Genomic DNA, 25,772 nt, shown 5'->3' with positions numbered 1-25,772 from the left:
TAAAATTGAGCACATAATTGGAAGTAAAACACTCCTCAGCAAACGCAAAAGAACGGAAATCTCAGACCACAGTGCAATCAAATTAGAACTCAAGATTAAGAAACTCACTCAAAACCACACAACTACATGGAAACTGAACAAACTGGTCCTGAATGACTACTGGGTACATAACGAAATGAAGGCAGAAATAAATAAGTTTTTGAAACCAGTGAGAAGAAAGACACAACTTACCACAATTTCTGGAACTCATTTAAAGCAGTGTTTAGAGGGAAATTTATAGTGCTGAAATGCCCACAGGAGAATGCAGGAAAGATCTAAAATTGACACCCTAACATAACAATTAAAAGAACTAGAGAAGAGCAAATAAATCCAAAAGCTAACAGAAGACAAGGAATAGCTAAGATCAGAGCAGAACTGAAGGAGATAGACACACGAAAAACCCTTCAAAAAATCAACGAATCCAGGGGCTGATTTTTTGATAAGATTAACAAAATAGATAGAACACTATCCAGACTAATAAAGAAGAAAGAGAGAATAATCAAATAGACACAATAAAAAAATGATAAAGGGGATAAAATCACTGATTCCACAGAAATACATACTATCATCAGAGAATACCACAAACATCTGTACACAAATAAATTAGAAAACCTAGAAGAAACGGATAAATTCCTGGACATATACACCCTCTCAAGACTAAACCAGGAAGAAGTCGAATCCCTGAATAGAACAATAACAAGTTCTGATATTGAGGCAGTAATTTATAACCTACCAAACCAAAAAAACCCAGCATCCGATGGATTCACAGCCGAATTCTACCAGAGGTACAAATGAGAACTGATATCATCCCTTCCAAAACTATTCCAAACAATGGAAAAACAGGGACTCCTCATTAACTCATTTTATGAGGCCAGAATGATCCTGATATGAAAACCTGGCAGAGATACAACAAAAAAAGAAAATTTCAGGCCAATATCCCTAATGAACATTGATGCAAAAATCCTCAATATAATACTGCAAACCAAATACAGCAGCACATCAAAAAGCTTATCCACCACAATCAAGTCAGCTTTATCCCAGGGAGGCAAGGCTGCTTCAACATACAATAATCAATAAATGTAATCAATCACATAAACAGAAACAATGACAAAAAACACATGATTATCACAATGGATGCAGAAAAGACCTTGATAAAATCTGACACCTCCTCATGCTAAAATATCTCAATAAAATAGGTATTGATGGAACATATCTCAAAATAATAAGAGCTATTGATGACAAACCCACAACCAATATCATACTGAATGGGCAAAAGCTGGAAGCATTCTCTTTGAAAACTGGTACAAGACAAGAATGACCTCTCTCACCACTCCTATTCAACATCGTGTGGGAAGTTCTGGCGAGGGCAATCAGGCAAGAGAAAGAAATAAAGGGTATTCAAATAGGAAGAGAGGAAGTCATATTGTCTGTCTTGGAGATGATGTGATTGTGTATTTAGAAAACCCCATCGTCTCAGCTCAAAATCTCCTTAAGCTGATAAGCAACTTCAGCAAAGTCTCAGGATACAAAATCAATGTGCAAACATCACAAGCATTCTTATACAACCAGTAACAGACAAACAGAGAGCCACCTCATGAATGAACTTCCATTCACAATTGCTTCAAAGAGAATAAAATACCTAGGAATCTAACTTACAAGAGATGTGAAGGACCTCTTCAAGGAGAACTACAAACCACTGCTCAATGAAATAAAAGAGGACACAAACAAATGGAAGAACATTCCATGTTCATCGATAGAAAGAATCAATATCTTGAAAATGGCCATACTGCCCAAGGTAATTTGTAGATTCAATGCCATGCCCATTAAGCTACCAATGACTTTCTGCACAGAATTGGAAAAAACTACTTTAAAATTCATATGGAACCAAAAAAGAGCTCACATTGCCAAGACAATCCTAAGTCAAAAGAACAAAGCTGGAGGCCTCACGCTACCTGAGTTCAAACTATACTACAGTAACCAAAACAGCATGGTACTGGTACCAAAACAGAGATATAGACCAATGGAACACATCAGAGTCCTCAGAAATAATACCACACATCTACCACCATCTGAGCTTTGACAAAAACAAGAAATAGGGAAACGATTCCCTATTTAGTAAATGGTGCTGGGAAAATTGGCTAGCCATGAGTAGAAAGCTGAAACTGGATCCTTTCCTTACTCCTTATACGAAAATTAATTCGAGATGGATTAGAGACTTAAATGTCAGACCTAATACCATAAAACTCCTAGAAGAAAACCTAGGTTATACCATTCAGGACATAGGCATGGGCAAGGAATTCATGTCTAAAACACCAATAGCAATGGCAACAAAAGCCATAATTGACAAATGGGATCTTATTAAACTAAAGAGCTTCTGCACAGCAAAAGAAACTACCATCAGGGTGAACAGGCAACCTACAGAATGGAAGAAAATTTTTGCAATCTACTCATCTGTCAAAGGGCTAATATCCAGAACCTACAAAGAACTCAAACAAATTTACAAGAAAAAAACAAACAACCCCATCAAAAATTGGGCAAGGGATATGAACAGACATTTCTCAAAAGAAGACATGCATACAGCCAACAGGCACATGAAAAAATGCTCATCATCACTGGCCATCAGAGAAATGCAAATCAAAACCACAATGAGATACCATCTCACACCAGTTAGAATGGCAATCACTAAAACAGGTGATGGAGAGGATGTGGAGAAATAGGAACACTTTTACACTGTTGGTGGGATTGTAAACTGGTTCAACCATTGTGGAAAACAGTGTGGCGATTCCTCAAGGATCTAGAACTAGAAGTACCATATGACCCAGCCATCCCATTACTGGGTATATACCCAAAGGGTTATAAATCATGCTGCTATAAAGACACATGCACACGTATGTTTATTGTGGCACTATTCATAATAGCAAAGACTTGGAATCAACCCAAATGTCCATCAGTGACAGACTGGATTAAGAAAATGTGGCACATATACACCATGGAATACTATGCAGCCATAAAAAAGGATGAGTTTGTGTCCTTTGTAGGGACATGGATGCAGCTGGAAACCATCATTCTCAGCAAACTATTGCAAGACCAGAAAACCAAACACCGCATGTTCTCACTCGTAGGTGGGAACTGAACAATGAGATCACTTGGACTCTGGAAGGGGAACATCACACACCGGGGCCTATTATGGGGAGGGGGAAGAGGGGAGGGATGGCACTGGGAGTTACACCTGATGTAAATGACAAGTTGATGGGTGCTGACGAGTTGATGGGTGCAACACATCAACATGGCACAAGTATACATATGTAACAAAACTGCACATTGTGCACATGTACCCTAGAACTTAAAGTATAATAAAAAAAAAAAATTTCTAGGCTGTTAATGCAGAAAAATCAGAAACATAGAAAAATCAGAAATAATATAGAGCAAGCCTTCAGCCCTATTAATGAATGATTCAAAGTCTCTTTATTGTAGGATGGGTAATTAAAATATAATTTTATCCTTACTGTTTATATTTATCTTGTAATGCAAATAAGGTATTGAATTTTAAAAAATTAGTGAAACTGCCATTTAGCTTGGGCTTTTATCAAGAGGGCAGACTGAGTAGACCTTTTAATTTTCGTTGATATTTAAATAAGAAAAATAATTTTTAATTAGAACAAATAGAAAATAATATTCTATTTGAAGAGTGGTATAAAGATGATAATTTGATGAATCATATCAATTAGTACTTGGTTAGTGCATACAATATGTTAGGTAAGATGCTAAGCCATTACACACACACATACATATACACATATATAGAGAGACATCATACATAAGAGTTTAAAATGAGGAACCCAGGAATTCTTGAGCAGTGACAAATTGACATATTTTCAATCTTACTTGGTAACTTTAAAACTACCATTAAAATCTACTGTTTTGGCTTACAACAACTAAATGCACATAAAAGTATTAAATAACTTTATTAGAAAGCTTGACTAACTGTGCCTGGAAATAAATGTGTAGCACAACTGAAAAGTAACCAAAGGACACACTATTATAAAATGCCACACAAAAGTATTTTAAAGGAAAAAAATACATTAGGACTGAAAGGTGCCACTAAATTTGTTATCGCAGAAATACAACAGAGCACATTTTTAGGCATTGTGATATGTTAACAGAATATTAATTTATGTGTAAACACAGTCCCGTGTGCTCATCATTACTTTAAAATTAATAAATTAATTCAGTAATGTTGCAGGATACTATATCAATGTACAAAACAATAAATTGCATTTCTATACACTTAAAACAAAATATATGGGAAAAATTAAGAAAATACCATTTGCCATAACATCAAAAATAATACTTATAAATACAACTAAGATGGTAAAAGATTTGTACAATAAAAACTCTAAAATAGTGGTAAAGGCAATTATAGAAGAGACCAAAAAGAACTTAGTGTTCATGGATTGGATAAATTAATATTAAAACATTCATACCACTAAAAGTGATATAAAGATTTAAAGCAATCTCACTGGGTGTGGGCTCACACCTGTAATCCCAGCACTTTGGGAGGCTGAGGTGGGTGGATTGCTTGAGGTTCAGGAGTTCATGACCAGTCTGGCCAACATGGTGAAACCCTGTCTCTACTAAAAATACAAAAAGAGTTAGCCAGGCATGGTGGTGTGCGCCTGTAATCCCAGCTACTCAGGAGACTGAGGCAGGGGAATTGTTTGAACCAGGAAGGTGGAGGTTGCAGTGAGCCAAGATCACCTCACTGCACTCCAGCCCAGGCCCTGAGCAACAGAGTGAGACTCCATCTCAAAATACATACATACATACATACATACATAAATATAATAATAAAAAATTAAAGCAATCTCTATCAAAATTAAAATATCATTTTCCAGAAAAATAAAAAATTTCTGAAGTTTGTGTGGAATTAGAAAAGACCCAAAATAACCAAAGAATTTTGAGCAAGAACAAAGCTGAAGGCATCAAACTTCTTAATTTCAAATGATACAACAAAGCTATAGTCATCAAAACAGCATGATATGGGCATTAACACAAACACACAGACCAATGAAACTGAATAGAGAGCTCAGAAATATCCATCTGAATACAGTCAACTAATTTTCAACAAAGACATACAAATACACAGTGAAGAAAGAATAAACTGTTCAATAAATGGTGATGGGAAAACTGGATACACTCATGTAAAAAAAATTTACCCATCTTTTACAGAATATGCAAAAATTAACTTACAAGGAATTAAAGACTTAAATATTGGACCTGAAACCGTAAAACTTTTGGAAGACAACACTGGGGAAAATTCTTTGGCATTGTTTGCGGCAATAATTATTTTTTGTATTTGACACTGAAAGCCCAGGGAGAAAAAAAAAGTGAGACTACATCAAACTAAAAAGTGTCTACTGCAGAGCAAAAGACAGTCAATCAATTTAAAAGGCAATTCACAGAATTGGAGAAAAATACTTGTAAGCCAAATATCAGATAAAGGGTTAGTATTCAAAATCTGTAAGAAATTCATAAAATGTAACCCCCTCAAAATAAAAATAACAATCAAAATGACACATTATTTTTAAAAGTAGCCCAATAATCTAAATAGATCCTTTTTCAAAGAAGCCATTAAAAATCATCAGGAAAATGCAAATCAAAACCAAAATGAGATAGCACCTCAAATACATGTTAGGGTAATGTTTACTAAAAATTCAAAACAAAACAAATTTTATCAATGGTGGAGAGAAAAGAGACCTTGTACACTGTCACTGGGAATGTAAATTGGTAAAGCCATTAAGGAAAACAGCATGAAGATTCATCAAAACATTAAAAATAAAACTATCATATGATTCAGGAATCCTACCTCTGATTAAATATCCAAAGAACAGAAAAACACATATTGAAGAGGTATCTTCACTCCTATGTTTCCTGAAGCATCATTCACAATAGACAAGATATGAAAACAACATAAATGTCCATCAACACATAAATGAACAAAGAAAATGTCATAAAGCTAGGCATGTGGCTCATGACTATAATCCCTGTATTTTGGGAGGCTAAGGCAGGAGGATTGTTTGAGGCCAGGAGTTCTAGACCAGCCTGGGTAACATAGCAAGACCGTGTTCCTACAAATTAGCTTGGCATGGTGGTGCACCCCTGTAGTTCTAGCTACTTTTGAGGCTGAGGTGGGAGAATGATTTGAACCCAGGAGTTTGAGGTTTCAGTGAGCTATGATAATGCTACTGCACTCCAGCTTGGGGCACAAAGATGGACAACTGTCTCCAATAATAACAAAAGAGAAATTAGTATCAATATGTGCATACAGCATGGAGGCTATATTAATAATAATGTATAAGTAAATTATATTAATGAAGTAGATCTCAAATGTTCTCACCATACACCAAAACAACCCTAGTGAGTATGAGAAGTAATTGACATGCTGTTGAGCTTGATTTTGGTAATTTTACAATGTGTGTGTGTGTTTGTGTGTCTGCGTGCACGTGTGTATATCTCAAAACATCATATTGTGCACCTTAAATATATAAATTTTTGTCAATAATATGCCAAGAGGTGGGAAAGTATCAAGTATAACCAAAACAGTATCTAGCCAAATATAAATTTCATTTAAAACCCTTTAAAATAAATTCTAGATTAAATTTAAAATCCAAATTGACAATTTTTTTTTAGTCAGGGAGGTTAAAATGAGCAAGCATGGCTTAAAAGCTAGAATTGAATGTTTAGCTAAAGTATCATTCATAAACAGAGTAAGTAAAACATTTTCAAAAGTAGAAACATTGAGAGATTTGATTACCTAAAGAAGATTTTTTAAGAGTATACTTCAAAAAGAGAGGAACATTTTCTTGTACAAAGTTAACATAAAAATAAAAATGTAAGAGACTTGATATTGAAATGTCAATCTATGGTGGACATTGAACTGAAGAAACTACATAGTCCTTAGATGCCTCAGTTTCAGAAGCATAAAAATATAATAAAAGTGTAATTCCATGCATTTTGTTTAAACTCAATAAGCTAAAATTGGGGCTACTTGAACAATTTAACTATAGAATGAGTCTACTTTTTAGAAATATTTTTCATCACCAACATATTAAAAATTTATAGCACTTTAATTCCATTTTCTGGAGAATATTAACTATTCTTTTATCAGAGCTGATTTGTACCAGTGGAACAAGAGTGGCATAGACATTGCCTACAAGGTTCTAGACGCTCAAGATGACTGGGTTAAACGTCCATAACAGGGCTGAAGAGGATGAGATGATAAGGTTCACCCAGTACATGACCACAGAGCAACTCACCAGTGGCAGGATGATCTGGGTAACCCTTTTCTCTGGTGAGGATCTTGGGCAGTGGCTGGTACTGTGAAGATGCTGGGATCACCTCTGATGCTTGGACAAAAAGATCACCATGTATGCACTTGACAGCAGCGTAATCCTACAAGGAAGACATCCCTGGATAATGTCAGAATCAAAAACACTCCTCACATGATGGGCTTCATGAGAGAAGGTGAGCAGTATTTGCTGACCTTAAGTAGATTGGTCTGGGTCACAATGGAAGAAGCCACAGTGAACAATATTATGTTACTACTGAAAGACAAATTGAGGGAACAAAAAAAAAGAAAAAGAAAAGAAAAAAGAGGACACTGACAATGTTATTTGTAAATTTATGTTTAAAGCTTGCCAACCAGAAGTTGCTGAGGCTGATTGTGCTGGCCTGGTGTATACTCAGGAGACAGGTGGTACAGATACACAGGCCCCTCGTCACTTTGTTTATGAAGATCAAAGACTTGCATTTGAAGTTATTCCCAAAATGCAGTGATTCAAGCATATCTGGAGGCAAAACATCCACTACAGTGAGGATCATCACCACCTGAATGAAGGCCAAGTGACAGCTGATCAAGTCATGTGGCTTAGGTTTGTGACCCTGAAGGAGTGTGAAGATGTGGAAGAAAAGCAAAAAGGTGTTGGCTGAAAGTCCAATGGCAGATTCAGAAAAAAAATTTTTTTTAAGCATAACTGAAGTGAAAAGTGTGTTCATATTAATGACAAAAATAAACATATTTCATATATCTGGGAACAAAACAATGGATCTCACATTATCAATGTTTGTTCTTTAGTGTCCAAAATGACCACATCATTATTTTAATTTTACCCACTTCTTCTTGGTTAACTCTATCTCATATAAATTCTGAATAATCCAATCTCTGTACTGTTTTCTACACCAAATAACTTATATATATAGAACATCAACACATTCATAATTATGCCTGTGTAGATGCACAATTTCTAAACTTCTATTACACCTATGCCTCTCTTTTTAGAAATCATATCCTTGTTGTTTAATATTTCTGCATTCTATATTAAGCATCTAGAATGGTAAGGAACATATAAAATTGCTTAATGGTATTTGCTCAGTTAAATTAAATAAAAATTTATTCTAATAGGAAAGAATCACCAATAAACAAATGCTAATATCCAGTTGACTGTTTCTCACATCCCATCACTTTGATACATCTCATTTCTTCATCACCCTCTTGTGATTTTGGACTTGGTAATTCTACTGAATGCACTATAATAATGAATGATAATATCCTTATTTTCAATCAGCTGATTCTCAATCTTGATTTCATCTGAAACCTTACATTTCCTTTGCCATGAACTGTGAAATATTCTCAGTATCTGAGAATTAAAATGAACACACTTAAGGGGCTTTATTGCCCCTTAAAGATTATATTGTGTTTACCAATAATCTAATTCTTTTACCTAAAAATGATGCTGATTTTCTCCAAGTTTATTTTTCATCCCAGAAATATTTTATGAGACTCTCTTCCTCTCAGTACAGGAGTGTCATCTCTCAATTATCAAGAAAAAAATTGCCACTTTAGTCATTGCTTGACAACCATGAACTTGCACCTAAATAATCACTTACTGCAGGGATACTCTCAAATGCCTAGAAAAATACTGTCTCCAATAGTAAAGGTAATTCCCCTAAAGTTTTCTCAGAATATCTACAATACCAGAATATCTTGTAAAGTTTCACAGAATAATGATGCAGTTACTGTCTCATGTTATTTAGCTTGGGTTCGGGCATCATTATTTTATCAGTTGAATTTAATCCAGAACTAAGAACAGTTCAGCTTCATGACATGGAGAAATAGAAAACCACCACCTTCACTCAGATTCTTACGAGATGAAGGTGTGTCCATCTCTATATTCAAGGACACTTATTACTGTACCGTCCCATAAATATAAATATGTAAGACAAAGCAGAAATGTTGACAGTTAGCATTCTTGGCTAATAATCAGGCTAGGCTGATTGATGACTGAGGTAGAAAATTTCCTTAAAGCCACCTGACACATACATAAAATAAGACATACATTGTATAGTTAATTAAATAATTGTTACTTTTTTAAAGGCTTAATCTAGTAAGAGAACATGTTTATTTTAGCTGCAAGAACCAAACGACGGAGAGCTCCTACCAGCATACAGTGGCGCCCTTGGCACAGTTTGGTTCTACTAGCAATTTGGAACCAGAAATAGTAGGATCATATTAAATTAATGACTTAATGTTCTCTAAATATTAGGATTACACTCCATTACCAGTAACAGAATAGTTGGGCATGGATTAATAATATGTGTACAATGATTTATTAACTATATTTATGTAATTTACTGGTATACTCCATGTTATAAACCATACATCAAAAAGAGATGATGTAAATAGTTAGATAAAATAACATTGATAATGTTAGTATTTTCTTCTCTCACTACCAATAGATATTGAGCTCACCCTCTCTAATTCATGCCCTTCCCTCTGTTAGGTGGCCATCACACACTGAAAAGGACTTGACTTTCTGAATTATCAAATGGTGTACTTCTCCATGAGAACCTGAAGGGCGTTGCTACTGAGCCTGGACAGGAAAGAACCATGGTCCCCATGGAACAGGTGTACAAATAATTACTTTTAATAATAAATTATTTTTATTGTATATTTTAAAAATATATCTCAATTGACACAACTAAACTGATTGTTGTCTTCAATGTATCAAAAGTGGTTTATTTTTATGCAAATTTTAAACTGTGCATCATTATTTTCTTCTAATGATTCTGGCAAATTTATTATGAAAAAATCATGGAATTTGCAATAACAGGATGACAAACTGGGAGAACTAAAACAAAAAATCCATAGAAGTTACTTACACTTTGGTCAGAGTACAAAAAATAATTGAGTTTTATTGGATACACTAAAAAAATAAAATCTGAACACATTTTAGCTCTCAATATGATAAGTGACAACTAGAGATTCCTAGGGCTAAGGGTAAAGCTATTCTCAGAGAACACACAATGCAAATTAAGTTCACTCTCATTTTACTGACTTTAATTTTAGGCTGTTCTGAATATCATAAGTCTCAAAGTGTAGATATAATCATGGATAATGATGGGGAAAATAACACCATTAAATGTACTAGGCAAAAAAAGACTGATCATAACATACGTGGGGTTAGCTCAGACATCTGAAGAAAAGATAAGGCATATAATGAAAAAAAGAAGTCATTTACAAGAACCCAAGAACTACTTGTATAGAATGAATATGTTCCATTGAGGGGAAAAAAGTAGTTTGGTAAAATTTATTTTTTTACCTTCATCACAAGATTTAACTTTTAAAGTGGCTTTATTTTATAAATAATATTTGAATAGTGAGTGATATTTTCACTTTGCCTTCTGTAGATTTAAGAATAAAATCTATTTTTAAAAACTGTTTTGTTATATTAATCAAAAGTGTCATTTTAAACATACATTTTTTCCATATTAATTGAGGAACCTTGTAAAACCTATGATGAGTCATAATAACAAAAGTAATTATGAGCATTTTGGGTGTCAACTTGAGGGGTTGATTGGCAAATAGCAATAAGTGGCAATCTCAAAAAGTCAGATGACAAATTTAGAAAATAAAAACTTATTTTTCACTAAAATTAATTTCATAAACATATCTTTTTAAGATACACAGATGCCAGAAGAATAACTAGATAAGCATCAAATGTTACTGATTTACTGCAGTGCATCAACAATTCTCTAGAAATTAAACTTAGTGTGGGGTGTAGCTGAAAGTACAACTCTTGCTGACAAGCATATTGCTAATTCTGAGACATTTAATTCTCAGCTGCCCTGGGGGAAAGCATAGGCAGGGAAAGTGTCACTGCTGAATTAGGAGGCAGAAAAATAGCTAGAGAGACTTGATCACAAATTGTGTGCTACCAATTTTGAAAAACCCTAATAATACTACAGGAAAATTTTTCGTTTCTATTTTGTTTACTTTTTGGTGACCAACCCAACCAAGAAGACATCAATTAGTAGACACCCATCTTTACTAAAGGCTTGAAAGTTTTATTTTTACTCATTATGTCCATATATATTACAGTGAAGAGATTGCAAGTCATAGCTATTAACTGTGTCAAATATTAAATTTGGAGGGATATTTCCAAGTGAGAAATTGAAATGTGAAGGAATGCACTCTTTTCTGTGTACACTAATTAAAAGCATTTGAACTTCTTTCTGATAATTATCCTCCCTCAGTGCATAAAATGTAGACAGAACATTTAAAATGCTTTAATTAATTTATTTAATATTCACAGATATAATGATTTTGTGCTTTTAACTTTTCTGGAGAATTCTATGCCTTCATTGATCACAAATTTTTGACCTGAGTTTAGGCTGCTGGCCTAAAAACAGGCACACTTGCCCCACTACTGCCACTGCCAGGGCCCAAAAACTGGTTCACTGGTGTCCAAGTCCCCAGCTAAACTTCAGCACAATTTCAACTAGTATCTGCACCCTAAGCCACTGAGGAAATGACAGAAACCACTGACCCTATGTACTGCCAAAGAAGTCATAAAAAGATCACATTACCACAGGCACACAAAATCAAAGCCAGAGTAATTTCTGCAGTCAACAACATATATACATCCTTAGGAAAACATATTTTTCTACAAATGCAATTTTTAAAAATTGGAACACCAGATGTGTACATATCAATAGAATGACACAGGAGACATAAAAAAGCAGGGAAATATGACATCACCAAAGGACCACAACAATTGTCCAGTGATAGAGTCTGGATGTGTGTCCCTGCCCAAATTTCATATTGAAATGTAATTCCCAAGGTTGGAAGTGGGGACTGGTGGGAGGTAACTGGATCATGGGAGTGGATTTCTCATGAATAATTTAGCACCATCCCTCTTGGTACTGTCCTCATAATAGTGAGTGAGTTCTCATGAGTTCTGTTCATTTAAAAGTGTGTAACACCTCCCCTTTGTTCTCTTGCTCCTGCTTTCACCATGTGATGTGTGTGCTCCCCCTTGGCCTTCTGCCATGATTGGAAGCTTCCTGAGGCTCCTTCAGAAGCAAGTGTCACTATTCTTCTCGTATTGTCTGCGAAACTGTGAGCCAATTAAACTTCTTTTCCTTATAAATTACCCAGTTTCAGATACTTCTTTATAGCAATGCGAGAACATGCTAATACATGCAGCAACAGACCCTAATATAAAAAGAATTGCTCAAAATGCCACATGAGGAATACAAAATATTGATTTGAAAGAAGCTCAATGAGATACAAGAGTGTAAGGAAAAGAAAAAAAAGGTCAGACCGTTACCGTGTCTATGCAGAAAGGGAAGACATAAGAAATTCCACTTTGACCTGTACCTTGAAAAATTGCTTGCTTAAATGATGTTAATTTGTAACTTTGCCCCAGCCACTTTGCCCCAACCTTGTGCTCACAGAAATATGTGTTGTATGAAATCAAGGTTTAAGGGATCTAGGGCTATACAGAACATGCCTTGTTAACAAAATGCTTACAAGCAGTACGCTTGATAAAAGTCATCGCCATTCTCTAGTCTCAATAAACCAGGGGCACAATGCACTGCGAAAAGCTGCAGGACCTCTGCCTTGAAAAGCTGGGTATTGTCCAAGGTTTATCCCCATGTGATAGTCTGAAATATGGCCTCATGGAATTAGAAAGACCTGACCATCCCCCAGCCCGACGCCTGTAAAGGGTCTGTGCTGAGGTGGATTAGTAAAAGAGGAAAGCCTCTTGCATTTGAGATAGAGGAGGGCCACTGTCTCCTGCCTGCCCCGGGAACTGAACGTCTCGGTATAAAACCCAATTGTACATTTGTTCAGTTCTGAGATAGGAGAAAAAACTGACCCATGGCAGGAGGCGAGACATGTTGGCAGCAATGCTGCTGTTATTCTTTACTCCACTGAGATGTTTGGGTGGAGAGAAACATAAATCTGGCCTACGTGCACATCCAGGCATAGTACCTCCCCTTGAACTTAATTATGACATACATTCTTTTGCTCACATGTTTTCTCGCTGACCTTCTCCCTGCTATCACCCTGCTCTCCTACCACATTCCTCTTGCTGAGATAATGAAAATAATAATCAATAAAAACTGAGGGAACTCAGAGACCAGTGCCAGTGCACATCCTTGGTATGCTGAGTACTGGTCTCCTGGGCCCACTGTTGTTTCTCTATATTTTGTCTTTGTCTTATTTCTTTTCTCAGTCTCTTGTCCCACCTGACGAGATATACCCACAGGTGTAGAGGAGCAGGTCACCCCTTCACAACAGAAATCTAGAAACAAATACAAAGAAATCAGAAAATCAATTCAGGATAAGAACCAATAAATTTACCAGAGAGATCAATATTTTAAAGAAAAAGCAAGCAGAAAATCTGGAACTAAAAAAGTCATTGAAAGAAATACAAAATACATTGAAATCATTAATAATAAAATAATCAGAATAACAAATCTCAGAAATTGAAGACAGGTCTTTTGAAATTATCCAGTCAGACAAAAAAAAAAAAAAAAAAAAAGAATAAGAATGAACATCTTCAAGATGTCTGGGACTACACAGAGTGATGGAACTTATGAATTATCGGTATTCCTGAGATCACCCTCTTATTAGCCCATTTTTGCACTGCTATAAAGAAATGCCTGAGACTGGATAATTTATAAAGAGAAGAGGTTCAATTGACTCACAGTTCTGCAGGATATACAGAAAGCACAGTGGCTACTGCTTCTAAGGAGGCTTTAGAAAGCCTCCAATCATAGCAGAAGGCAAAGCGGGAGTGAGGCACATCACATGGCTGCAGTAGGAGAAAGAGGCAAGGAAGGTGCACACTACACAGTTTCAATCAACCACATCTCATAATAACTCACTCACTCACTATTACAAGAACAGCACCAAGGAAATGATACTAAGCCATTTATGAGAAACTGCCCCAATGATCCAATCATTTTCCAGTAGGCCCCACCTCCAACACTGGGGCCCCATGTTCAACATAAGATTTGAGAGGGGACACAGATCCAAACCATACCACCCTCAGATGTAGACAGACCAAAACTTTAGAAAATATATATAATGAAATAATGAATGAAAAGTTCCCAAGTTTATCAAGAGAGTCAGACATCCAGATACACGAGGCCCGGTGATCCCCAGGAAAATATGTTGCACAAAGGACTTAACCATGGTGTATTATATTCAGAAGGTCTAAAGTAAAAGTGAAAGTATTTTAAAATTAGCGAGAGTAAAGTATCTAGTCACCTATAAAGGAAACTGCATCAAACTAACAGCAGACTTTCCAACAGAAACCTTGCAGGCCAGAAGTGAATGAGATGGTATCTTCACAAAGTGCTTCAAGAAAAACACTGTCAGCCAGAAGTTTGTATCCTTTTGATAAGCTTCATAATTGAAGGAGAATTAAAGTTTTCCCTAGACAAGCAAATGCTAAGAGACTTTGTCACCACTAATCTAGTCCTACAGGAAATGCTCAAAAGGGTCTTAAACATGGAAACAAAAGGTTGATATTCACAAAAATACACAAAAGATATAAAATTCACAGTTTGTATAAAACAATCACACAAGGAGCAAGGGAAAAATATAAAACGGCAACATGACAATTTCATCAAACCACAAAGACAGGGAAGAAATAAAGAAAAAAAGAAGTTAGGTACTGATGGAACGTATCTCAAAATAGTAAGAGCTATTTATGACAAACTCACAGCCAATATCATACTGAATGGGCAAAAACTGGAAGCATTCCCTTAGAAAACTGGCACAAGACAGGGGTGCCCTCTCTCACCACTCCTATTTAACATAGTGATGGAAGTTCTGGCTAGGGCAATCAGGCAAGAGAAAGATATCAAGGGTATTCAGTTAGGAAAAGAAGTAGTAAAATTGTCCCTGTTTGTAGATGACATGATTGTATATTTAGAAAACCCCATCATCCCAGCCCAAAATCTCCTTAAGCTGATAAGCAACTTCAGCAAAGTCTCAGGATACAAAATTAATGTGCAAAGATCACAAGCATTCTTATACACCAGTAACAGACAAACAGAGAGCCAAATCATGAATGAACTTCCATTCACAATTGCTTCAAAGAGAATAAAATACCTAGGAATCTAACTTACAAGGGATGCAAAGGAACTCTTCAAGGAGAACTAAAAACCACTGCTCAGTGAAATAAAAGAGGACACAAACAAATGGAAGAACATGCTCATGGATAGGAAGAATCAATATTGTGAAAATGGCCATACTGCCCAAGGTAATTTATAGATTCAATGCCATTCCCATCAAGCTACCAATGAGTTTCTTCACAGAATTGGAAAAAACTGCTTTAAAGTTCATATGGAACCAAAAAAGAGCCCGCATTGCCAAGACAATCCTAAGTCAAAAGGACAAAGCTGGAGGCGTCAAGCTACCTGACTTCAAACTATACTACAAGGCTACAATAACCAAAACAGCATGGTACTGGTACCAAAACAGAGATATAGACCAATGGAACACAACAGAGTCCTCAGAAATAATACCACACATCTACAGCCATCTGATCTTTGACAAACCTGAGAGAAACAAGAAATGGGGAAAGGATTCCCTATTTAATAAATGGTGCTGGGAAAATTGGCTAGCCATAAGTAGAAAGCTGAAACTGGATCCTTTCCTTACTCCTTATACGAAAATTAATTCAAGATGCATTAGAGACTTAAATGTTAGACCTAATACCATAAAAACCCTAGAAGAAAACCTAGGTAACAACATTCAGGACATAGGCATGGGCAAGGACTTCATGTCTAAAACACCAAGAGCAATGGCAACAAAAGCCATAATTGACAAATGGGATCTAATTAAACTAAAGAGCTTCTGCACAGCAAAAGAAACTACCGTCAGAGTGAACAGGCAACCTACAGAATGGGAGAAAATTTTTGAAATCTACTCATCTGTCAAAGGGCCAATATCCAGAACCTACCAAGAACTCAAACGAATTTACAAGAAAAAAACAAACAACCCCATCAAAAAGTCGGCAAAGGATATTAACAGACATTTCTCAAAAGAAGACATTCATACAGCCAACAGACACATGAAAAAATGCTCATCATCACTCGCCATCAGAGAAATGCAAGTCAAAACCACAATGAGATACCATCTCACACCAGTTAGAATGGCAATCATTAAAAAGTCAGGAAACAACAGGTGCTGGAGAGGATGTGGAGAATAGGAACACTTTTACAATGTTGGTGGGATTATAAACTAGTTCAACCATTATGGAAAACAGTATGGTGATTCCTCAAGGATCTATAACTAGAAATACCATATGACCCAGCCATCCCATTACTGGGTATATACCCAAAGGATTATAAATCATGCTGCTATAAAGACACATGCACATATATGTTCATTGTGGCACTATTCACAATAGCAAAGACTTGGAATCAACCCAAATGTCCATCAGTGACAGACTGGATTAAGAAAATGTGGCACATACACACCATGGAATACTATGCAGCCATAAAAAAGAATGAGTTTGTGTCCTTTGCAGGGACATGGATGCAGCTGGAAACCATCATTCTTAGCAAACTATCACAAGAACAGAAAACCAAACACCGCATGTTCTCACTCATAGGTGGGAACTGAACAATGAGATCACTTGGACTCGGGAAGGGGAACATCACATACTGGGGCCTATCATGGGGAGGGGGGAGGAGGGAGGGATTGCATTGGGGAGTTATACATGATATAAACGTCATGCACATGTACCCTAGAACTTAAAGTATAATAAAAAAAAAAAAAAGAAAACTGAGATCAATCCTACCCTTCTCTTCTATAGCAGGGTGACTAGGGTTAATATTGTAGTGAATTTTCCAAATACCTGGAAAGGATTCTGAATATCCTCTCCACAGACAAATAATACCTAGGGGACTTCACAGATGCAAAATATTGTGATTTCATCAATATGCTAGGTGTACCTATATCAAAATGGTCCCTGCATCCTCTAGTTATATACATATACTCTAGGGCAATTTCTTTAAAAAAAAAAAAAAGGATGCCAACGATGCTAACATTCACATGGAATCATGAAATGCCCTAAATTTCAAAAGCATTTCTGGAAATAGAAAGTATGTGGGATACATCACTGTCCTCCATTTGAAATTATATTGAAAAGCTAGTTATCTAAACAACAGATGACTGGCATTAACCAAGACATCCAGGCCAAAAGACAGAATGAGGGAGCTCAATCACAAACCAAACTCCTTGGTAGCGTACACATTTTGTAAAAGAACACCAAAAGACAGAACGAAGAAGGGGGAATCTGTTTAATAAATTGTTTTAAAAATTGGATGTCCTCATATAAAATAACAAAATAGAACCCCTATTGTGTAAAAGGCACAACAATCAACTCAAAATGAATTAGAGACTAATACACAAAACTTTAAAGCATCAAGCTCCCCCAAAGAGAAGACATACAGTGTGGGTATATTTAGGTCAACGTGGATCTGTGTTCACACTGTGCCAAAACTAAACAAGGAATACAGGGGGAAAACTCATGGGTGATGGATTAGTTCGGACACGATTTTGTTTTTCTTCATCAGTCACCTACGTCACAGGGAACCAAGAAAACAGACACACGTGGGAATGCACCCCACTCTAGAGTTTGTGCCCAAGCAGATAGAAAAAAAAAATCCATGAAAAAAATAAAAAAATCATCCTGAAGTTTACAAGAAAGGTTTCGGCAAACATACATCTGATAAAAGGTTGTCTTCAAAATGTCTAAGCCACTAACACTACTTACTAGCAAAAACACAAATGAGAAACTAATAACCAAACAAAATGGGTCAAAAGAACCTGAATAGACATTTCTGCAAAGAAGACATAACATTGAAAACAAGTTTTAAGAACTTGGATAGCATCACAAATCATGAGAAAGATGTAAATCAAAACAACACATACATCATCTCACTATAATTCAAGTGGATGTTACCAAAGTTATAACATACATTAAAAGAGACACAAATGTGGGTGTAAATTTCCAGAGAGCAACTCATTTGGTAAGAACGTTAATTAGTATACAAACTACAGAAACCAGTGAGAGGTTCCTCCAAAAATTAAACCTACAACTACCACTTCATCTAACAATTCTACTATTAAGTATACTTTCAGGGCAAAAGAAATCAGCCCATGCAAGTGATATTTGCCATCCTATGTGGACTGCAGCACTACTGACAACTGCCAAAATAAAGAATAAACTTGGCCGGGCGCGGTGGCTCAAGCCTGTAATCCCAGCACTCTGGGAGGCCGAGACGGGCGGATCACGAGGTCAGGAGATCGAGTCCATCCTGGCTAACACGGTGAAACCCCGTCTCTACTAAAAAAAATACAAAAAACTAGCCGGGCGATGTGGCGGGCGCCTGTAGTCCCAGCTACGTGGGAGGCTGAGGCAGGAGAATGGCGTGAACCCGGGAGGCGGAGCTTGCAGTGAGCTGAGATCCGGCCACTGCACTCCAGCCTGGGCGGCAGAGCGAGACTCTGTCTCAAAAAAAAAAAAAAAAAAAGAATAAACTTACCTGTCCAGCCACAGATGAAGGGATAAAGTAACTGCGATGGATGTACACAAATAGAATAGTTTTCAGCCAGAAAAACAGAATGAAATGTCATCATTTGGAGCCATACTGTTGAATCTGGAGGATATTATGGTAAATGACCTAAACCAGGCAGAGAAACAAAAACACTGCCACATCTCACTCATGTAGAATCCAAAATAAAAGGCTTCATGGCATAAATCTAGAGAGCACAATACTGGTCACCAGAGGTTGGAGGGAAGAGGGGGCATGGGCAGGGATCAGAAATACGTACAAGGTTACACTTAGATGAGAGGCATGAATTGTTCCTCTCTGTTCCACAGCACAGTGACTAGAGTAAATTAACACAACATCACACCGTTTTCACAAAATCTGAAAAAGAAGATTTCACATATTTTCACCATAAAGAAATTAACAACTGTTTGTGATAATAGAGACTCTTGTAAATGCAAGATTCCAAATGTTTCCATCACAAAGAAATTAACTGTTTGTGATAACAGAGATTCTAAATATCCTGATTTTAACATTTCTCTGTATCTGCATTAACCAAAATGCTCCGCTCTAACTTCCCCCATTGTATGCCATTACTGTACGGACAACCTTTTAAAAAATATGTAAACACACAATGCTAAAGTTCATGTGGACCACAGAACACCCTGAATTTCCAAAGCAATGCTGAGAAATACAAACTACACCGGTTGTGTCACACTTTCTGATTTTACATTCCATTGAAGTTAGGGACCCCGTTCCACACAGACCAGTGGAACAGATTAGAGAACCCAGACGTAAACCTGCACCCCTAACACCATCTGATCCTCAACAAAATCCACAAAAATAAGCTTTGCAGAAAGGATTCCCTCCTCTCAATAGATGGTGCTGGGATAAATGGCTAGCCAGTTGCAGAAGAAAGGCAGTGGGCCCCTGTGTCTCACTGTGCACCGAAACTACCTCGAGATGAATGAAAGATGTAATGCAAGACCGCAAACTATGAAAAGCCTGCAAGAGAACCTAGGAAATACCCTTCTTGACAGAGGATTTGGCACAGCACGGATATGCCTATGTCCCTGCTTTGTGTATTAGTCTCTAATTCATTTTGAGTTGACTGTTGTGCCTTTTACACAATAGGGGTTCTATTTTATTATTTTATATAGGGATATTCAATTTTAAAAACAATTTATTAAGCAGATTCCCCCTTCTTCGTTGTGTCTTTTGGTGTTCTTTTACAAAATGTATAAAAAGCAAGTGCAACTAAAACAAGTGTTGACAAGTGGGGCCTAATGTACAAAAGAGCTGCTGCACAGCAGAAGAAATTACCAACAGAGTAAACGCACAGCCTACACAGTGGGAGAAAATGTTTCCACGTATGCATCTGATGAAGTCTAATATCCAGGATCTACCTCAAAGACTTTAAGCAAATAAATCAGCAAAACAAAAACTCAATGAAGAAAGGGCAAGGGGCATGAAAACAAACATCTCAAAAGAAGGTTTACAGCAACCAACAGACAGGACAACATTTCTCTACCTCAGTAATCATCAGAGAAATGTAAAGCAAAAGACCCATGGGATAGTATTTCACACTGGTCAGAATGACGATTGTGACACAGTCCACCAGAGTGAATGCCAGTGAGGCACAGGAGGAAAGAGATGCTGGTCGGCTGTTGGTGGAAATGAAAACTAGTTTGGACACCATGGACAGCAATGTGGGAATTTCTCAAAGAACTTCATCGACATCACTAATCCTCACAAAAAAAGTCCATGAAAACTACACTATGATTCCGTCTCATTCCACTCAGAATGAATACTACACAAAACAAACAAAACACAGACTTTTTGAAAGTGACATCCCGTATAGACTTACAGAAGGGTAACCTCTTAAACACTATTGGTGGGGATGTAAATTAGTATACACACTATGAAAAACAGTGAGAGATTCCTGAACAAATTCACAGTACAACTACCATGTCAGCTAGCAGCCCCACCAGTGGTTCCACATTTAAAGTAGTTGAAATCCCTAGGTTGAAGAGAGCTATCTGCCTTCCCAGAGGTACTAAAGCACTTGTAACTGTGGCCAAGGTACAGAACCAACCTACCTGTGCATACGCAGCTGCAGGGATGAGGAAACTGCTGTATAGATACACCACAGAATATGTTTCAGCCACAAAGCTTTGGAAAATCCTGCCATCTGCAGCCACATGAAGAAACCTGGAAAACATCAAGTCCAGTGAATGAGCCTGGTCGAGAAAGACTGATGCCATGTTATCTCAGGGATGTAGACTGAAAAGAACTTTATATCCTAGAAGTAAAAAGTTCAATAGGGGTTACCAGAGTCTGCAGGGGAGGTAGAGGCGGTCTGGGAAGGAATCAGTGATGGGTACAAAGACGACCAGATGAGAGTGATCAAATCTGGTCTTTTATTCTACAGCAGGGTGACTAGCCTTAACACAAATGTATCATATGTTTCAAAGTAGTTAGAAGGAAAGATTCTGAACATTGTTACCACTCAAAAAATAAAATCTATATGAGGTGGAGATGCTAAATAACCCGATTTTATCATTACTCAACACAAACATGTATCAAAATCTTCCTTGTACCCTCTGATCATATACATTTAGTATATGGCAAATAGTGTTTTAAGAAATAGAAAGAAACAATGCCACAATGTATGTGGAAATGTGAAACATGCTGAATTTCCGAAGCTATCCTGAGAAATACAAACCATATGGGATGTATCACATTCTCTGAGTTCTAATTATTAGAAAATCCCTGGTTAACCAACCCATATGTTACTGGCATATACAGAGAAACACAGACCAGTGAGAAAAATGAGGATGCTCAAGAATCAACACAAAATTCTATAGCGTGAACACATTTTTCAAAACACCACCAAAATGACACAATGGGGAAGGTTTCCAAAACTAGATATCCATGTGTAATGTAATATAGGACTCTTATGGTACTAGATACACAATAACCAACTCAAAACGATTAAAGATTATACACAAAACTTGCAACCATAAGGCTCCTATAAAGACAACCTCTGGTGTGTGTGTATATTTAGGGCAACTTGAATGTATGCTTATGGTTTGCAAAAAGTAACAAAAATACAAGGAAAAAAATCATTGACAATGGACTGCTTTGGTAGCAATTTTGTTTTTTCCTGATTAGTAACCAACAGCGCAGCTAACCAAGAAATTCTACACATGTGGGACCACATCAAACTGAAGAGTTTGTGCCCAACAAAGAAAACAATGAACAAAATGAAAAAGCATACTGAAAATTATAAGAAAAATTTGGGCAAACATACAGTGGATAAGGGGCTGTTTTTGAAAATCTACAAGCTAGTTACACTGCCAGCTGGCAAAAAAAACTAAAACAACAGAAAAATAACCAGATCAAAATTGGGCAAATAATCTGAGTAGATATTTCTGCAAAGACAGGAAACTGACCCAATGTTTACAAAAATGGGGTTAACATTACTACTCATGAGAAAAATGTACATCAAAATTACACCCAGAATTTATCTCACTCCAACTAGAATCAACATTACAAAAAGATTAAAGTATTTAAAAAGACAATTCATAGGCTAGGGGCAGAGGCTCATGCCTGTAATCCCAGCACTTTGGGAGGCCCAGGCAGGTGGATCACGCGGGCAGGAGATCAAGACCATCCTGGCTAACACAGTGAAACCCCATCTTTACTAAAAATACAAAAATTAGCCGGTGTGGTAGCGGGTGCCTGTAGTCCCAGCTACTTGGGAGGCTGAGGCAGGAAAATGGCATGAACCCGGGAGGTGGAGCTTGCACTGAGCCGAAATCGGCCACTCCACCCCAGCCTGGGTGACAGAGCTAGACTCTGTCTCAAAGAAAAAAAAAAAAAATCCTGGTATGAATTTCCAGAAAGGGGAACTGTTTGTGGAAACGTAAATTAGTATTAACACTATAAAAAACAGTTGAGGGGTCCTGCAAAATAGGAAAAAAAGAAACACCAAACCATCTAGCAGTCCCACTACTGGGTATCATTCAACCTACCTGTTCATCCACAGATACAGAGATCAGGAAACTCTCATATACATACACCAGGGAATATTCTTCAGCCATCAAAACAATGAAACAGTGTCATTTAGAGCAACGCAGATGAACCTGGAAAACATTATGTTAAATGTAATGAGTTAGGCCTAGAAAGACAAACACTGCATGATACCACTCACGTGAAATCTTAAGATGTTTATCTTAAAGCAGTAGAAAGCACAATATTGATTACCACAGTCTGGGAGCTAGACCGGGAATGGGGAAGGATTGGTTATGGAAACAAAGTTATCTTAACGGTAAAGGAATACATCTGAATGTTCTCCTCAGCCCCAGTGACTGGAGTTTACAATATTATATTTTTCCAAAGAGCAAGAAGGGATAATTTTGTATGTTCTCTCCACACAAAAATAATACCTGTGTGAGGGAATAGAGCTCCCAAGTACCCTGATTTGATCATCACCCCATCTATATGTTTCAAAATGTACCCCTAACTATAGACCTTTGTGTTGTGAAATAAAGTTAACAGAAATAAATACATATTGCTAAAAATCACAGAGAGCCACAAAGGCAATGGATATCTGAAGGAACCCTGAGAAATACAATCAAAGTGAGAACCCACAATCCTCAATATCAAATTACACTGCCAAGTTGTAGTTATGCAGCAGAAATATGGTACTTGCATAAATAAAAATACCTAGAACTGTGGACAAAAACAGGGAGAGCAAAAACATGATCAACACAAATATGGACATAGTCAACTGACTTTCATAAAGAACACCACAATGCGGAAAACAGAGTCTGCTCAATGAATACCTTTGAGAAAAATGATACCCGGATGCAGAAGCCAGAAACAGGACCCTTATTTTACACGACGTATGAAAAACAAAACCCCCTCCCCCAAATTGAAGGCCAAAAGACCAAAAACCATAAAAAGGTTTTTAAAACACAGGCTGAACATGTATTTTGGGTTACTTGAATGTCTGCTCACCTTTGCAAAGAGGAAAACAAACAAATACCTTTGAAGAAAAACCTCACTAACAACTAAATGCTTTGTCACTGATCAATATTTTCTTATATGGGCGACGAAAATTACATACATGAAACACAAAAATAAACATATGGGACGATATCAACCTGAAAAGTTTCTGCACATCAAAGAAAACTACTTTCCAAATAAAAAAGCGTCCTATAGATTAGGAAAAAATTTCAGGTAATCTTGCAATTCATGAGTTTTCATCTGATGTGTACACAAAAAACACTACAAAGTAGCAAAAGAATCCAATCAAATATTTCGCCAACAATCAAATATTTCGCAAAGAATCTGGACAATTCTGTACACTCATAAAAAAAAAAGCAGATACGATATAAGGTCCTCACAATTATGCATTAGAAAAAAAACTGTAATTCAAAACCACACCCAGATAATCTCACACTTACTGAATATTCCTAAAAAATTTTTAAGACATAGGAGGGGCTGGGAGCGGTGGCTCAGGCCTGTAATCCCAGCACTTTGGGAGGCCAAGGCGGGTGGATCACCTGAGGTCAGGAGCTTCAGACCAGAGTGACCAATGTCATGAAACCCCGTCTCTACTAAAAACACAAAAATTAGCCGGGTGTGGTGGATGGTGTCCAGAGGCCCAGCTACTCTGGAGGCTGAACCAGGAAAATTGCTTGAACCCCGGAGGCGAAGGTTGCAGTGAGCCGAGATCGCGCCACTGCACCCCAGCACGGGCAAAAGAGCAAGACTCTTTCGCAAAAAACAAAACAAAAAGAAAAAAAATAGGAATGCGAGTGTGCTTTTCGAGAAAGGGGAACTCATACACTGCAGGTGGAACTGAAAATTAGGATACACATCCTGGAAAACAGCTAAATAGCCGGAGACTCCTCAAAGAACTGAAACTACACATGTCCCCTGCTCTAGCGAGGTCTCTTGCTAAAGGTCTTGCGGCATCAAAAATAACCCTAGACCCCGGCTCAGAAGCCCATGGAGCTTGGAGGAACCCAGGACCCGCGCTTCACCGCCGGGGCTGTGGGCCAAGAGGCGGCAGGGGGGCAGACGCTGCCAAGGCCAGGACCCCACAACCGCCTCCATGCGGACGACTTGGGCCCAGATGCCCAGAATAAGTCAGGGCCCGAAAGCAGGGAGTGACCGGGAAGGAGCAGGGAGGTCCAGAGGGTTCCCGGTGGGGTCCATGCCGGTGACACTTACCAAGACCTGGAGCCTCCTCCACCGTCACGCCGAACCCACCATGGCTTCTCTGAAGCTCTCTCGAACCACGCTGCTCCGCCGCTGCCGCTGAGGCCTCACAGGAAGTGTAGTCTCGGCTTCCGTAGGGGCGGCATGTGCACGCGGGCACGTGCACGCGGGCAGCGTCCCTCGCGCCAGGTTGAAGCACCACCCCCTCTTAAAGGGCCCGCGGCTCAGACGGGCCAGACACAGCTTAGGGTTGTGGCACAGGCTGAGCCTCTGCCCAGCCCCAGGGGTCGACGAAAGGCCCCTAGTCTCTCATCCTCCCCAGCTCCAGGGCCAAAGAGGTCTCAGGAGCGCTCCCTGTGACCCCAGCCCCTAGATAGGCTCCTTTGGGGAGCGCCCGGGACCTGCCCCTGCCCTCCTCTGAACCTCAGCTTCACCCTGCAAAGGAAGCGGCCTGGCTGAAGCTCTGGGGTCCCTCAAGCTGGGCACCTCAGGATCCAGGGTGGATCCCCTGCCCCTCTGCAGAGGGGGCCCAGAGAATCACAGAAAGCTAGGGGCTGGAGGGACAGTCCCGAGGGTAG

General features: G+C 37.9%; 1 long non-coding RNA gene across 1 annotated transcript; it reads right to left on the bottom strand.

The window, feature by feature from the left end:
* Nucleotides 1–21,066: 21,066 nt before the first annotated feature.
* LOC117083023 lies at nucleotides 21,067–25,298 on the bottom strand. Its single transcript, XR_004436903.1, has 3 exons — nucleotides 25,207–25,298; nucleotides 22,998–23,108; nucleotides 21,067–21,171 (listed from the first exon to the last, which is right to left on the bottom strand). It is a non-coding gene; the product is annotated as an uncharacterized LOC117083023 (long non-coding RNA).
* Nucleotides 25,299–25,772: the final 474 nt, after the last annotated feature.

This window comes from Trachypithecus francoisi, unplaced genomic scaffold (assembly GCF_009764315.1).
Source record: "Trachypithecus francoisi isolate TF-2019V2 unplaced genomic scaffold, Tfra_2.0 Contig00275_ERROPOS151986+, whole genome shotgun sequence".
Taxonomy (NCBI): domain Eukaryota; kingdom Metazoa; phylum Chordata; class Mammalia; order Primates; family Cercopithecidae; genus Trachypithecus; species Trachypithecus francoisi.
The sequence above is the reverse complement of the archived record's forward strand: the minus strand, read 5'-3'. Positions and strand labels throughout refer to the sequence as shown.